This window comes from Procambarus clarkii, chromosome 20 (genome assembly GCF_040958095.1).
Source record: "Procambarus clarkii isolate CNS0578487 chromosome 20, FALCON_Pclarkii_2.0, whole genome shotgun sequence".
Taxonomy (NCBI): domain Eukaryota; kingdom Metazoa; phylum Arthropoda; class Malacostraca; order Decapoda; family Cambaridae; genus Procambarus; species Procambarus clarkii.
In genome coordinates this window covers 16644564-16660603 of record NC_091169.1, presented here as the reverse complement: position 1 = coordinate 16660603, position 16040 = coordinate 16644564, and the positions used below count along the sequence as shown (strand labels likewise).

At 40.6% G+C, this 16040-nt stretch overlaps 1 long non-coding RNA gene across 1 annotated transcript; it reads left to right on the top strand.

Moving 5' to 3' along the window:
• Positions 1-3860: 3860 nt before the first annotated feature.
• Positions 3861-14406, top strand: LOC138366889 (uncharacterized). Its single transcript, XR_011229226.1, has 2 exons — positions 3861-3978; positions 14099-14406. It is a non-coding gene; the product is annotated as an uncharacterized lncRNA (long non-coding RNA).
• Positions 14407-16040: the final 1634 nt, after the last annotated feature.

The following is a 16040-nucleotide window of genomic DNA, read 5'->3' as shown; positions in this document are numbered from 1 at the left end:
TTAACCTCACTGAGGACCAAGTCACTCTCCTAAATCTGGGCATAAACTGTCATGTTATGTCCAGACCGAGTGAGATGGCCCGGAAAGTAGAGTTGGAAATTCTGTTGGACGACATATTCGACCTCGAGACACAAAAGAAGGTCACTACCAAAGATGCCTTACAAGCAGAACTTATTGCAGAAGGAGGAAAGAATCGAGGCAACTACAGAAGCACCATACTGTCCCCCGAGCTTAAAGCGGCAGCTAAAAGCCTTCGTGAGAACAAGGAGATAGTTGTCAGGAGAGGTGACAAGTCGCCAATATATGTCATTCTTAAAAAAGACGAATATCTGGCGAAAATGAACATCATACTCTCTGACCAAACTAAGTTCCAAAGGGTAACGAAGGACACTACAGCCGAATTAAAAGCAAAGGTCAACAAACTGATCGAAACTGTGAACGCCAAGAAATCCGGACTCCACCTGCCAAAGATCATTGGGGAATATAAACCTGGATATGCGTATGGAAATGTCAAGACGCACAAGCCTGGAAACCCACTTCGGCCAATCATTAGCCAGATACCCACACCCACGTACAGACTGGCGAAGCGACTCAACGGCCTGCTGACTCCTTATGTTCCTTGCGCCTGCAGCCTGAAGTCTCCAAAGGAATTTGTTGACTTACTGCGGGGCACACGGGCCACAGGGATAAGAGCCTCGTTGGACGTAGAATCGCTGTTTACCAACGTACCTGTGGACGAGACAATCGGAATGATAGCCGACAGAGTGTATCGTGATCCAGCCTGTACTCCTCTTGACATACCAGAAAATATTCTGAGGAAACTACTCCAAGCTTGTACTAAAGAGGCACCCTTCTTGAGCCCGGATGGGCACATGTATAAGCAAGTAGATGGGGTCGCCATGGGTTCTCCCCTAGGTGTCCTGTTTGCAAACTTCTACATGGGTACCATCGAGCAAAAAGTCTTAGTCGACATGAACTTGAAACCGGCCATATACTGCAGGTATGTTGACGACATTTTTACACAGGTACCTGATGTCAGACATCTGCAGCAGCTGAAGGAGGCATTTGAGCAGAGTTCCGTGCTGCGTTTCACTTACGAGATGGAAAAGGATGGGAAGCTGCCCTTTCTAGATGTAACAGTCATGGAAAAGGGCGGAGGTTTCCACACTGCAGTCTACACTAAGGAAACAAACATAGGAATGTGCCTAAATGCCAACAGCGACTGCCCTGACAGGTACAAGAGGAGTGTTGTTAACGCATATGTCGACCGTGCTCTCAGCCACAGCTCAGAATGGAAGCAAGTCGACGAAGAACTCTGTAGGGTAAGGCAGGTCCTAGTCAATAACGGCTTCTCCAATGGTTTCGTCGAAGACATCATAAGAAGGAAAGTGAAAAGCCATGCAACCTCTGAAGAGACAACTAACACAACACCTATACCCCCTATTAGACTATTTTGCAGGAACTTCTTTTCCACAGCTCATAAAACGGAGGAAAGGGTCCTGAAAGATATTGTTAATAGAAACGTTATCCCTACAGACAAAAATCAGAGGATACAACTGACGATTTACTATAAAACCAGAAAAACGGCCAGCCTACTCATGAGAAACTCTCCAGACACAAAAGAGAACGCTTTAAAAGAGACTAACGTCGTCTATGCCTTCAAATGCCCACTTGGGGACTGTAAGCTCCAAAAAACCCAGTATATAGGCAAGACAACAACATCTCTTTCTAGGCGTTTAACGATGCATAAGCAACAGGGCTCCATTAAGGAACATATAATCTCTTCCCACAACCAAACCATCGCCAGAGAAATCCTAGTAAACAACACAGAAATCATCGATAGATACAGCGATAGCAGGCGGCTTGACGTTTGCGAGGCACTACACATCAAGAAGTCAACACCAGCAATCAACAGCCAATTATTGCACAACTATATTCTACCCACCTCAAGACTCCGCTCCAATATAGAAGCATCAAGAAATATGGACCAATAGGCTTTCTACAAACACTTCTATTCAATACCCATTGTTTGTGTTCTGTCTTGTGTTGATACTTTTAATACCCTATTAATATCCCCTCTTGTTCTGTCTTGTGTTAATGCCACATCACCCCTCCCACCTCACTCAAATGTAGATATAAAATCGGAGATACGTAAGTTCTATTCAGTTGTGTATTTGTGAACTAAAGTCTTTGAAAATGTAATAAGTTTTACGAAACGCGCCCGTGTCGCGTCAGACTAGAAATAAAAATGAATTTTGGAGAATTAATTTTTGATTTACCTCCAACAGTGAAGCGTAATGTACGAAAGATTGAGAAAATTCGTGTTAGAATTATTAATCTTACTTTTTCGGTCATATTTAATAATATATGTCTACAGGAAAGACTGCTACCAAAATATACTAATATATTATATATATATATATATATATATATTATATATATATTATATATATATATTATATATAAATATATTATATATATATCCTGCCTGAAACGCTGCGCGTACTAGTGGCTTTACAAGATAGTTCTTATAAAGATAGAATTTTGTGGTTATTCTCTATATCTGGTTCACCTAACAGTAAGTAAGTACCTGGGAGTTAGACAGCTGCTATGGGCTGCTTCCTAGGGATGTGTGTGTGTGTGTGTGTGAAAATTAGGATTAAGGACTTACCTAAAATGCTATGTGTGCTAGTGGCTATACAAGAATGTAAGAACTCTTGTATATATGAATAAATATATAAAATGTTAAAAAAAAATATTAATTTTTTAATGGATATATAAGTGCATAGTGTAATGGGAGGAGAGCAGGGTGGGGAACATAATATCTGATTAAATAAATTTTAACGACCATTTTTGAGACCTTTTTGGTTATGTGCTGTATGTGGGTGCTGAAGTTCAGTGTCTTATCTATGTATAGGCAAATGAACTGCCCCTTATTTGTATTGGTAATGTTAACATTATCTATTTAAAGTTGAATCTGATTTTATAATTTTCTACCAAATAAAATGTAGAAGGTCTTTTTCTATGTTTAGTGTAAGTTGGCTGGTTGACATCCTTGAGTGGACATTTTTTAGGAACAGTTTTTTCCTATTTCAGTGGACACTGAGATAGGAACGAATATAGTCCAGAGCAAGGCCTTGAATACCATAGTGGTGAAGTTTTAAGTAAGAGGTAGTTATGATTTACAGTATCAAAGGCCTTTCTTAGGTCAATTGAGAAGTTATTGTTCTCAAGGGCTGTTTAGATTATATCAAGCAAACTAATAATGGCATCATTGATACTCTTTTGGAAACGGAAGCCAAACTAACAGGGACTTTGTATTCATGTTGAATTTTACAAAGTAGGAAGAGAGATGTTTGTTAAAAAAAAAATCAAATATTTTTGAAAGTATAAGTAGATCTGATATTTTTCTTTAATTGTTTATGTCTGCTGTCTCGCCTCCTTTATAAAATGGCATCATTCTTGCTTTTTTAAGGATATCAGGAAAAGTAAGGCACTCCAGAGATTTGTTAACTCCTTCCTAGTGTTGCCTAGCCCAGCCCAGCCTAGACAAGGCAGGCTGGGCATCCTAGCCTCACGCAGCTTTGCCCCCACCTATCATAGTACATGTAGCATCCCAGTCCATCCTAAGTGATCATTACCTTACTGGCTGTGTTTTCTCTTCAGCCCTGAATGTAATGTGGTGGAACATAAGCAGATACATATCAGGTCTTAGAGAATCTGTACTTCATACATTTTTTAATAATGTCTCACAAATATTTAAATAATTAAAAAAATTGCATAATAACTTCATACTCTTGCAATGTATTTTTGCATTTTTTATACAAAATTTTCATTTTAAAAGATTACCTCTATTTTTGGATTGATGACTTGAAGACTACAGTGCCATCCACAGCAAATCATGGTCTTAAAATATCTCCTAGCAATGACGAGACCAATTTTCACAGAGATCAAATTTTCGCTAAGCAGTAGTCACAGGTAAATATATTTTATATATATAATATTATATATAAAATTAATTACTTCATTGCTCAAAGCACCTTTAGGCATTCTGAGAGTTGTGCTATTTTATTAATTAATTAATTAGGCTATATTTTAATGTTTTGTAATGTTTTCATTACTTTTTTTGTTTTGAAATATAAATAGTTGAGTTTTGAAACATTTTGACATTAACTATACCTGAATATTTTAAACAAAAAAATACCAGAACTATGTCCTTGACAATTACACTAAGAAGTTTTTGCCAAAATCAGGTGCTCAGTGCAGTAGTTAAAAACTTAAAAGGGGTACCACCTCTGGTGCAAGATTAGGGACCCATAGCCTCGGAGAAGAAAATAAAGAGTACTCAGAGAAGGCCTTGAATAATAGGCAGCCTGTTTGTGTGTGTTTCGACGGTAAGCTTGCTGACACCATATGTAATTACCTAAGTGTAGTTACAGGATTAGAGCTACGCTCGTGGTGTCCCGTCTACCCAGCACTCTTTGTCTTTGTCACATAATGCTTTGAAACTACTGACGGTCTTGGCCGCCACCACCTTCTCACCTTTGTATATTTCTTGGGCATCTTTGTTTAGTTAGTTTAAATCTATGACCTTTTGTTCTTGAAGTTTCAGGTCTCGGGAAATCTTCCCTATCGATTTTATCAATTCCTGTTACTATTTTGTACATAGTGATCATATCGCCTCTTTTTGTTGTCTTCTAGTTTTGGCATATTTAATGCCTCTGACCTCTCCACGTAGCTCTTGCCCTTCAGTTCTGGGAGCCACTTAATAGCATGTCTTTGCACCTTTTCCAGTTTGTCGATGTGCTTCTTAAGATATGGGCACCACACAACCGCTGCATATTCTAGCCTTGGCCGAACAAACTCGTGAACAATTTCTTTAGTATTTCGCCATCCATGTATTTAAACGAAATTCTGAAGTTAGAAAGCGTGGCATAGGCTCCTCACACAACGTTCTTTATGTGGTCCTCAAGTGATAGTTTTCTATCTAGAATCAACCCTAGACCTCTTTCTTTATCAGAATTATATAAAGATTTCTCACATAATTTAAAGGTTGTGTGGGATCTATTTTCTATTCCACATTCCATAACATGGCATTTATTCACATTAAATTCCATTTGCCAAGTAGTGCTCCATATACTTATTTTGTCCAGGTCTTCTTGAAGGGCATGACAATCATCTGAATTTCTTATCCATCCCGTTATCTTAGCATCATCAGCAAACATGTTTATATAATTCTGTATTCTAACTGGTAGATCATTTATGTAGTCAATGAACATTACTGGTGCATGTACTGTGGTACTCCACTTGTGACACTTCTCCAGTCCGATTGCCTCTGATTACTGCCCTCATTTTTCTATCAGTCAGAAAATTTTTCATCCATGTTAGAAGCTTACCTGTCAACCCTCCTAAATTTTCTAATTTCCAGAACAACCTCTCATGTGGAACTCTGTCGAAAGCCTTTTTTATGTCTAGATAGATGCAGTCAACCCATTTGTCAACCCAGTCAAATTTATCACTGTTAAACATCATGTTATTTTCTGCTGCCCAATCGAAAACTTTGTTGACATCTGCTTGTAGTTTTTCAATGTCTTTGATTGCATTTTTGTGTCTTATGGTCTGTGGCCCTCTCTCAATTTCGGTTGAACCAATCCTGTTTTCTGGCCCTGCATCTCTGTTTTGGTATGAATGTTTGTGTGCCTTCATTGTATATTTTGCAAAATTTGGCATACATTTAATTTACTTCCCTGTCTAGCAACAAGTCTGCCTAATTACTTATTAAAAAAAAAAATTGAAGTTCCCCATAGTGACCTCTCTCTCTCTCTTGAAATCAAGTTTATCAACTGTTTCAATGTCCCCACATTCTGTGTGTGTGTGTGTTTGGAGGCTAAGCTTGCCGATACCATGTGTGTGTGTGTGTGTGTGTTTAGAGGCTAAGCTTGCTGATACCATGTGTGTGTGTGTGTGTGTGTTTAGAGGCTAAGCTTGCTGATACCATTTGTGTATGTGTGTGTTTGGAGGCTAAGCTTGCTGATACCATGTGTGCACTCACCTGTTTAAATAATAATAGGGGTGTGTACCACCTCTGGTGCAATTGTAGGGACCCACAGCCTTGAAGAAAATAAAAAGTATTCAGAGAAGACCTTGTGGATTCTCACTGAACACTAATCTTTTCTTCTCCTACCACCCCTCTTATTTTGTTTTATGCTGTATTCTATTATATATCATATAAATACATTGTCAAATGGCAATATTTATTATGTCTATACAAAAAGAAGACAACCACTTTACTTTTTTTCTCTCCTTTGTTTCTATGTGGATTTTGTTGTGACTTCTACATCTTGGAGAATACATATCCGGCACTAAGCATGTGAAGTTTGAACGAAATTGGTCAACATGTTGTGACGGTAAAGCGTTGGTGTTCGGCTGTTTCAAAAGCAAGGGGCAGGGCCTCGTCACATTATAGAAAAAAAAGAGAAAAGCTGGAACTTTTGTCTGTGGTAAGGTAATGGGAAGACACACAAAACACAAGTAAATTTAACAATGAAATTTTAATTACTTTAGAAAAACAAGACATGAATAAAGTTAAGCACATAAAATATAAAAGACAAGTCAACAAACAAAATAATGTGAATAATCACTGGCAAATGAAAAGTTACGTTAAGACAAGTGAGTTACAGTGATAGCAAAATAAATATGAATGGAGCTGGAATATTGGCTTCGAGCTGCCACCTCCCTTAGTACACGAAAGCCAAGGCTTAGTCTACCAGCGAGAGATGTCAACTGCAAGGAGCACTGAGATATTCTGACAATATTGGGCCACTGCAGCCCAGACATCAACTTGTGGCGGAGGGCGGAGGGCAGGTGCGACGGGACACCAGCCAATCAGCGACAGGCAGGCAAAGGACAAGCAGTTTGCTGATTTACGGTGGCGGTAGCTAGCAGGTGTCACTGTTTGCTGGGTACGTTTTGCTCTCTGGGCAAAACATTTGGCGATACTTGCTGGACGTATCTTCTATATTATCTTTTGTTTTTACGTACTTTGTAGGGAAGAGCAGGCTCAATCTCTCTTGAAAGAGATTATCGTCACAACTCTCCCCGAAGCCTGCCGTTCTGGAAGAAGTACGTCGTCATGTGGTGGAGTAATAGGTGGAGTTTCTTCTACTTCATAAACTCTGGAGAGGGAGTCGGCTATGATGTTGTCAGACCCCTGGTATAGCGGATCTCCAGGTTGAATTTCTGCAGTTATCAAGCCCATCGTAGAAGACGTCGAGTGTAGAAGTGGGCTTGCTGCAGGAAGTGTAGGGTGTTGTGGTCCGTGTTGATGGTAGACCGAGCACTTTTCAGGTATGGAGCAAAGTGCTGTAGATCCAGGATGATGAAGAGTAGCTCCTTGCCAATTGTTCCGTAGTTCCTTGTAGCTGTGGTCGCTGACAGGTGTATTCTCTTCGCGTCGTTGCTGTACTAGGTCACCCCCGATGCCGGTACCACTGGCGGCGACATGGAGGATGAAGGGCTTGGTGATATCTGACGAGGTGAGAGTAGAATTAGAATATGGCAAAGGAGCACTATTATGGTCCTGAAAATGGTTGGGAAGATCAGTAAGGATTTCTGAATTTGAAAACGCTGACTCAGTGTCAGTGCTTTCGGGAGGAGAAGCAGGGAAGGTCTCACTGTGGATGTATGGCTCTTTAAAGGAAGAGTATAATGTCAAGACAGTGGGAGGAGTACCGTTATATAGCTTCAGGAGGTTGACGTGGCACAGCTGGGTCATCCGCCGCCTATCTGGAGTCTCTAGAACGTAGTTATGGTTGTTTCTGCACTCCTTGATGCGGTAGGGTCCTGAAAACCTGTTTTGTAAAAGAGAACCTGGGATAGGGAAGTAAGCAAGTACGAAGTTTCCCGGTTTAAATTTTCTTACTTTGCTGGTCTGGTCGTAATGAGTCTTCATCCTCTCCTGTGCTTTCAATAGATTATCTTGGGCAAAACTGTGGACTCTCTCTAGAATGTGATGTAGGTTTTGAAGAAACTGGGGCACATTCTGATGCTCACTGAAGGTGGCATCACGTAGAGAGTCTTTGAAAGCCTTGAGGGGAGTACGGCACTTACGTCCGTAGAGCATCTCATAAGGAGATACTCCTAGGGACTCATTGGGAAGACTTCTATATATGCACATTATCAGGTCAATTTGCTTATCCCAATCCTTAGAGGTTTCATTACAAAACTTCTTCAGGAGTGCTTTAATAGTCTGATGACTATGCTCAAGAGAACCCTGTGAAGCAGGATGATAGGGGCTGGACAATACCTGTTTGATGTTGAACTCCTCCAGTGTCCTCTTGAAGAGATCACTGGTGAAGTTGGTGCCACAGTCACTCTGAATCTCCCTTGGAAATCCATACTGGGTGAAGATCTTCAATAAGTGTTTCACAACCGTAGCAGCCGTAATGTTCTTTACTGGAACTGCTATGGGGAATCTGGTGGTAGGACACAGGATGGTTAAGATATAGGCGTTACCTGAACTGGTCCGAGGTAAAGGACCAACACAGTCTATAATAAGTCTGTGGAATGGTTCCACAGGCACCTGTCTGGGAGTCAGTGGCGCTCTGGGAATAGAGATGTTCGGCTTACCTGCCATCTGACATGTATGACACTGTTTGACGTACTGTTTGACGCTATTTACCATACCTGGCCAGTAGTAGTCTTGACGGATTCCATGGTAGGTCTTGTTGAATCCGTAGTGGGAGAGTGCTCCGTGGGCCAGGTGTAGAATAGTGGGCCGCAGGCTGGCAGGAATCACAAGTTGTTCGACGTTGGCCCAATCGTCCTCCTCCTTCAGTTTACTGGGTCTCTATCTGCGGTAGAGCAACTCGTTCTCTAGGAAGAACCCAGGAATACTGTCGGGTTGAGTCTCAGCCTGGAAAAATAATGGTGTCAAGGTAAGATCTTCCCTCTGTAACTTACGGAACTCCAACTTGGTCAGATTCGGGGGTAGTTTCTGAGGGTCTTGAGGGACAGCGGTAGCAGTAGAGTCAGCTGGCTGTGGTCGTGCAGCTTGTGCACGGGTGGTCACTAAAACCGGAGGAGAAACTTCATCACTCTCTTGAACCTTTGCTGGAACATACTCAAAAATAGGATTATTCGTCACAGAGGTACACACCTGGGGTTTGTCCATGACGATCAGGTTGGTCGGTTGCAGGTCTTCTGCCAAGTCGTTGCCCAGGAGAAGTTGCACTCCAGGCATGGGAAAAGGCTTTTCCCTGACGGCGACTTGGACTTCTCCGTTCACGAAGGGACAATCCAGGTGGACTCTGGCGAGAGGATAAGGAGTGGTAGCAGTGAGGTCAGTGATGAAGACAGTTTCTCCAGTGTAGGCGATGTTGGGCACAGCCGACTTCAAAATAATCGATTGAAGAGCCGCTGTGTCCCTCAAGATCTTCAATTTGAAACGTCCCTCCGGATTTGAACCGTTGGCAGAGACAGTTCCAGTATACAGGTGTTTACTGAAAAGAGAAAGATCATTAACATGAACACCAACATTCATCACAGGCTTACCGGACTTAGGAGGAGTTGGTTTGGGTTTTGGTGATTCGGTGGTTCCTTTGTATTGAGACTTACCACATTTATCTATGGTATGTCCATAGAGTCTACAATACTTACAGTACAATTGCGAGCCAGCTTGATCGGTACTCACTTTCTCGTAACTGTACCACGACTTCTTACTGGAAGATGGTTCTGGTGTCAGCCGGTGGATGAGGCTGTAAGTGTCAGCCGACTTAGCACACTTTAGGTAGTCGGTTTCTTCTTTATCTGCTAAATATAGACGGATAGGAGGCGGCACACGCCTCAAGAATTCTTCAACTAGCATAAGGTTGACGAGTTCTGCAAAGGTAGAGACATGTGCTGCTTCCAGCCATTTCATAAAATATCTCCTTTTGGTATTAGCAAACTCTAGAAAGGTAGTGGCCTTCAGGTGGTCACGGAATTTCCTTCGATAACTTTCGGTGGAGAGGAGGTAGGCGTCCAACACTGCTTGTTTCAGAGTCTGGTAGTCATTCTCAGACGCTAAAGTACTGAGTGTAACTGCAGCTCTACCTGTAAGATGTACTCTGAGAAGGGTGGCCCATTGGTCGGCAGGCCAACTAAGTTGATTAGCAAGGGTTTCAAAGGTGGTGAAAAACACATCAACTTCTGTTTCTACAAATGGTGGCATTAACTTACTTGCATGTGATATATTGAAACTGACGGGAAGATTGGCGGTAGCTTGCTGGCGTTGAGCGAGGTGTGAAGTTTCCAACACGAATTCTCGTTGACGACATTCCATAGTCAGGGTTGCTTGTTGTTTGTCGTATTCGTGTTGCATCTCCAATTGGCGTTGTTTTGTTTCAAGCTGTATTCGTTCCCGCTCACGGAGTATTGCAATCTCACGTTCTTGTTCTTCCTTTCGTATGGCAGCAGCTTCTCTTTGTTGTTCGAGGGCTTCCCTTTGCTGCTCGCGTTCAATCTTGGCCAGCTCCAGTCTGAGTTTCATCGTTGCCAAATCAGTTTTATCTGCAATAAAGTAAGTTTCGTGAGTTTCAGAGTCTATCTTACCTTGCTCTAAGAGATGATCCAGTAACAGGTTGTGTATTTCATTTTTGTTGGCTTGGTAGGGAACTTCTAGTTGATACTCATGTGCAAGAGTGTGTAATTCAGTCCTCTTGGCACGACTTAAAGTCCCTATTTCACCTGCTGGATCTGCACGGAAAGCTTGGAGACGAAACATGGTGAAATTAGCAAATAAATGCACAACGAATATACTGTTGTGATATAGTGAATGTCAGAAACAGGACAACGTGGCAACTGGTACCTATCCTGTGGAATCTTTAACAATTAAAGTTAATTACAAGATGTTAAATGATTAATTAAATCAAGGTCGCAGGAAATTTTGTACCCGGTACTCATGTAAGAGGATAAGGGCAAGAAAATCCTACTAAACAAGCAAAACTGAGTTTCTAAAACAAATGAAACAGTTAATTGTCTCAAAAGTAAAATTGGTAGTCCAAGAATGTAGGCATACCTTGCCGAGTATCTATAGGACATAAGCAAGTTTTCCCACTGAAATTAATATGATACTTACAGAATTAGCGAACTTTTTTGCTCTGAAAAAGAAAGCTAATTCCCTACCAATGTAGGTATCATCATCTCTGACCGACATGTAGGGGTGCGAGGTGTCAACTGGTGACGAGAACTGCTGCTGAGGTCCCAATTCAGCAACTAAAGTTCGTGCTAGAGGAACTATGGCCCTCTTTATCCTCCTACTGTCAGATTGCAGAAGATTAGGTGCACTTGACCCAGGGGCAGACCACAGTACCAGGGTACCAATATGATGATCTGTCGAAAATATGAGAAATATCCTAGGGACAAAAGATGGTAAACACGAGTAATAACACGGAGGGAGAGATAACCAATTAAGAGAATGACTGAGGCCTACAGTCACCACGTAATCCAAAGTTGTCTCACCTTCACCATATGCTACTCTCGGAATGCACAATACACACAGCACCATATAAAAATAAAATTGAATATGAAAAATAGTAAAAAGCTACGTTACCAAAGCCAAATACGCTTACCATAAATTACTACTTGGCACCAGTACCTGAGTGAAGCTCCCGGACAGGCCCCCACTTTAATGTGACGGTAAAGCGTTGGTGTTCGGCTGTTTCAAAAGCTAGGGGCAGGGCCTCGTCACATTATAGAAAAAAAAGAGAAAAGCTGGAACTTTCATCTGTGGTAAGGTAATGGGAAGACACACAAAACACAAGTAAATTTAACAATGAAATTTTAATTACTTTAGAAAAACAAGACATGAATAAAGTTAAGCACATAAAATATAAAAGACAAGTCAACACAAAATAATATGAATAATCACTGGCAAATGAAAAGTTACGTTAAGACAAGTGAGTTACAGTGATAGCAAAATAAATATGAATGGAGCTGGAATATTGGCTTCGAGCTGCCACCTCCCTTAGTACACGAAAGCCAAGGCTTAGTCTACCAGCGAGAGATGTCAACTGCAAGGAGCACTGAGATATTCTGACAATACTAGGCCACTGCAGCCCAGACATCAACTTGTGGCGGAGGGCGGAGGGCAGGTGCGACGGGACACCAGCCAATCAGCGACAGGCAGGCAAAGGACAAGCAGTTTGCTGATTTACGGTGGCGGTAGCTAGCAGGTGTCACTGTGTGCTGGGTACTTTTTGCTTTCTGGGCAAAACGTTTGGCGATACTTGCTGGACGTATCTTCTATATTATCTTTTGTTTTTACGTACTTTGTAGGGAAGAGCAGGCTCAATCTCTCTTGAAAGAGATTATCGTCACAATGTAAATTAGCCACAGGTGGCCGAAGTTGTGACTTTTATTTTTTTGGCCGATTTATTTGCAGAGGTCAAATACTATTCTGTCTATTTAGCTTGTATTCATTAATGAGGACCAGATGAGGGCCTTATCACTAATAAATGGGAAATAAGGTATTGCAACATATATGTTTTGTTATAATAAACATAAGAATGAAGGTAACTGCAGAAGGCCTATTGGCCCATACGAGGCAGCTCCTATTTATATCCACCCAATCTCATTCATGTATATGTCTAACCTACTGTTAGACTGTTAAGGGGCCCAGTGTCTGTTTTTTTCAGTTTTCCCTAACTTATCCCTAGATATTTTGTTTTTTTGTTTGTTTTTTGTGACTTCATTTCAATACATATTGAGCCACAACTTTCACATATTCGAGCACGAATGCCAAGCAATCCTAATTATAACTTACAGTAAACTATACTCTTGAACAATATTTTTCTCGCTGGCAATTGAAAGTTATATGCCATTCTGAGACCATAATGAATAAAATAACAATTGGTGACATAAAATATTTAGAGCAATTTGATTTTTTTGTTTTGTTTGTAAACTTTTTTTCCGTTCATGTTGTGATGTTGATTTAAAAGGAAAAGTTGGAGCATTTGCCATGAGGATTATGCACACAAAAAATTGAGTGTGAATGATGAAGTTTCGGTGCCCAATCACTGGGCCCCTTAAGAGGTAGTTAAGGTTTATAGTATCAAAGGCTTTCCTCAAGTCAATGAATAGGCCAATTGAAAACTCATTTTTGTCAAGGGCAGTGTAGATTATATGAAGCAAACTAATAATGGCATCATTGATACTCATTTGGAAACAGAAGCCAAACTGGCAGGGACTTAGTATATTGAGTTTCACAAAGTAGGAATAGAGCTGTTTATTAAAAAAAAAGCTGTTTTTGAAAATATAGGTAGATTTGAAGTATAGGTATTGGTCTGTAATTGTTTGTCAGTTGTCTTGCCTCCTTTATGAACTGGCACCACTTATTTTTTTAAGGATATCAGGAAAAGTAGAACACTAGAGATTTGTTGATTTCATTATTTGTTTGATTAGATAGATTTGTTGACTATTTCATTAATGTTCCAAGCTTTGATTTAAAGTAATTGAATTATGGATATAATGTCTGTCGGGCTGACTGGTAAAAGGAGTAGAGTGTTAGCTGCCTGTTAGATATGTAGTAACATGTGTCTGGGTCTTTGGAATTTTTCTGCCAAGGTTTGCACAAATTCATGAAAAGAAGCTATTGAACTCATTTGCAATATATAAGTCTGTTGCAAGTGTGTAACCATCTATGGAGAGTTTTATCTGCTTGGTAAGTGATTGTTGTTTAGACCCTAGGATGTTAGAGATGGCTTTCCATGTAATGTTCATATTTCCTTTTGCTTCTTTAAATCCATTCTCATAAAAGGAGGCTTTGGCTCTTTGTATTATGTTGGTAATCATTGATGAGTATCTCTTAACTTTTTGTTTTGTAACTAGGCAAATTCTATTTTTATTTTTTACATATTCGTCTTGTTAATTGTTTCAAGTACAGTATGCCACTTGTGGGCCAGGGGTTGTTTAATCTTTTGGCAGTTAGTTGCTTAGTGAGGAGAGGACTCAAGATGGCTCAAAATGCTCAGAATACTCTCACAAATTTATATCAATGTAACATTTTGGAATCTTATAAAATAAAAGTGTATAACTAAAAATTTTCCTTTCCCATCAACAGGTCTTCCTCACTGGGCTTGCTCGGCTTTTGTGTTACTCTGAGGGTGCCATCATCGTTTACCCTTCAAGACTGACTCATGCTGGCATTGCATTTGTGGACTTCCCTTCACAGTAAACAGTCCTTCTCCATATGGTTATTGTCCAGGGCAAGCAGGGTGTGTCTGCCATCTTGGAGAAGCAGGGTCTTTTAATATGAAGAATCTTCTGTCTTCCCTACTCATGCCAGCTTGAGCCAGCCTTGCATTCTTGTTACTTCATGGTCCTTGGGCCTTTTTTATTTATTTTACCTAATAAAATTTGTTATTAATACCCGTGTTTCACAAGAGATCCTTAACATTTTAAGCACCAATTGTATTGACTAATGTACGTCTTGTAACCTTTAAGACATAGATAGACAGGACATAGATAAATGAGTGAATAATACTGAGTGACAAGGTTAGGGCGAGGAACATAGTACAGTGTCTGACTTTGGAAGAATGCCTACTGTTTTAGAAACCTTATTGCTATGATCATAATCGTATGGGTTAAAAAGCATTTGTTGTCACTCCTACATTGTGGCTTGTTGAGCTTGAAACCTTTGCTCCTTGTTCGTGTTACATCTGACCTTTTGAAGAAATTGTATGAATCAATATCCTCCAAATTGTTCAGTATTTTAAAGGGTTTCGCTCTATTACTCTCTCATTTGCATATATCTAAGCATATAGATTAGATATAGATTTAGATTAAATTTTTTATTCAGGTAAAGGTACATACATTGCAGATGAGTTACAAAGGGAAAGACAATGGCTAGAGTTCACTAGCTCTGTTGGAAGAGAAACGTCTGCAAGACAAGTGTGGGCAAAAATTCAGATAGCTAAGGGGAGCAGAGCCCGGCCTGCGGCTCACAACGACCCCCCAGGGTAAGGCTGAAGAACTAATTCACAAGTGGAGTGATGCAGCATCATCCTCCTCCCTCCCTGCAGTAGTGAGCAGAGAACAGCTCCTCCGACATAATGATAGAAGGATTAGGATAACAAGAGCACAATCTAGTGATGACGAGTATGAGGAACCAATTACAGCCAAGGAAGTAAAGGAGGCTATGAAAAAGGGTAAAAGTACAGCACCTAGTGAAGATGGCGTCACCTACGGCACACTCAATGCACTGTGTGAAGTGTCTGGCAATCCACTACTCCACCTGTTTAACAAGTCATTCCTATGTGGAGTGTTGCCCACACAATGGAAACACGCAATAATGGTCCCAATACCGAAACCCAATGACCCTGGCAATTACAGACCTATCAGTCTCATGTAATGCACTTGGAAGATGCATGAAAGGATCATCCTAAACCGACTATTGCACAAAATAGGCAGGTTAGGGGAGGGGGTCATGGATTTGTTAAAGGACGGAGCACAGCGAACTGTATAGTTAATTACCTAGCTAATGATACAGCTAAGTACTCGCAATAAACTCGCTCCTCGGGGCAAAATTTTAAAATTTAAAATACAATACCTAAAGCCACTAATACGCATAGTGTTTCGGGCAAATATATACGAAGTAAAACCCAAACAAAGAACTGACTCCGTAGGACCCATAAAAGATGAGACTAACAAGGTTAAGTTGTATGATAAAAGGGCGGCAAACACTCTGAATGAATACCTAACATCAGTGTTCACACTAGAAAGCTTGAATGACATCCCATCACCAACACAAATGTTTGTCGGAGGTAAAGAGAATGAATTAAGAGAAATACCAATTACACGCGACACTATCAGGAAGAGTATTGACAAACTAAAAGACTCAGAAGCCCAAAGTGTAAATGGATTTAAGTCCCAAGTCGTAAAGGAACTGGCAAATTAATTGGGTGGTTGTAGGTAGGAGCTGCCTCGTATGGGCCGGTGGGCCTTCTGCAGTTGCCTTTGTTTTTGTGTTCTTGTGTTCTTATGTTGAGTAGCAACATTTGCAA